Raw genomic sequence first — 1331 nt, 5'->3', positions numbered from 1 at the left:
ATTAATGAATTAATTTATACCGGAAATGATGCTATAATCCAATAAAAGATCAAATTTTACAAATTCAACCAATCCAGAAATCTTGATCCTGGACAGAAACTTAAGATACATAAAGATGATCAAAATAAAGAGACTTCAAAAATGAGATAATTTTCCATCTTTTTATATGGTTTATAGCACTGAGTTATAGTAATCTTGACCAAATTTCATGTATTTTGGGCATGCGATGATGATTCAAATAATTTATGCAATACAACTTATCACAACTGAAATGGCAGATTACATCATGTTAGTAAAACATTCATTAAAAGAGTTCTACTAGGTGTTCTGCTGAAATTCAAGTTGGATTGCAAACTTAACACTTATACGAAACTTTTAAACTAAAAATCACACATTTTGGATGAGTTAAGAGGAATATATGACACCTTAAAGTTACATGCACACATCTGTCATTAGTTGACAGATTGCACACTTAACTTAAATAAATTGGTTCATGCCTCAAAACATCATATTTTTGAGTGAAACAGGATTCAAATGAATCCTAACTCATAAAATAACATTTTAGAAGAATAATTATACATTAATAAAAAGTAAGTAGAAAGATATTAGCATTCAAAGTAAGAGTTGCCTACTGGTGGTTTCACAGTTTGCACACCTATAGTGTTTTAGGTGCTTGGAGATCAAAACTCCATAATTTCATGTGATTCCACTTGCATGTAGGAGATAACCCATAAAGTTAACTCTCAAAAGAAGAATCATCCTTTTTCATCGAGGTTTGAAAGAGATAAGGTCGATGGAACACACATATACAAATCTGTCAGAATCGGACAGATTGCATGTTCATCTTATTTTGAGTAATTAAAAACTCAAATCACCACAATATTGAATGAAATCGGTGGCATTTGAAAGGTAACTCATTAAAATAACATTCAGAAGAAAAATCAACAATTTTGGATAATTATATAGAGAGTTATGGCTGTTCAAAGTAGGGTTTACCTACTGAAAAACTCTCAGATGCACATATACAATGTTTTGAGCATTTGGGGGATCAAAACTCAATGTTTTTGAGTGACACCAATTGTATTACAACCCCAACTCAATAAATAAACTTTTAGAAGAAACCTCATAACATTTGAACAAGCCATTTACATGATATGAACGATTTGTGCACATGTACATAATCTGTCAGCACCAAAATATAAGGTTTTTAAGAAATAAACTCACATAAAATCATAACTCTACCTATCTTTTTGAGTTTTAATGTTTGGGTCATGGATTACCACCATCAAATAAACATTTTTACATGTTTTTGGTGTATAATCTCACCTTAA

The sequence above is a fragment of the Cynara cardunculus genome, unplaced genomic scaffold, assembly GCF_001531365.2.
Source record: "Cynara cardunculus var. scolymus isolate 2C unplaced genomic scaffold, CcrdV1 Un_Scaffold_10271, whole genome shotgun sequence".
Lineage (NCBI taxonomy): Eukaryota > Viridiplantae > Streptophyta > Magnoliopsida > Asterales > Asteraceae > Cynara > Cynara cardunculus.
Note: the sequence above shows the minus strand (reverse complement) of the source record.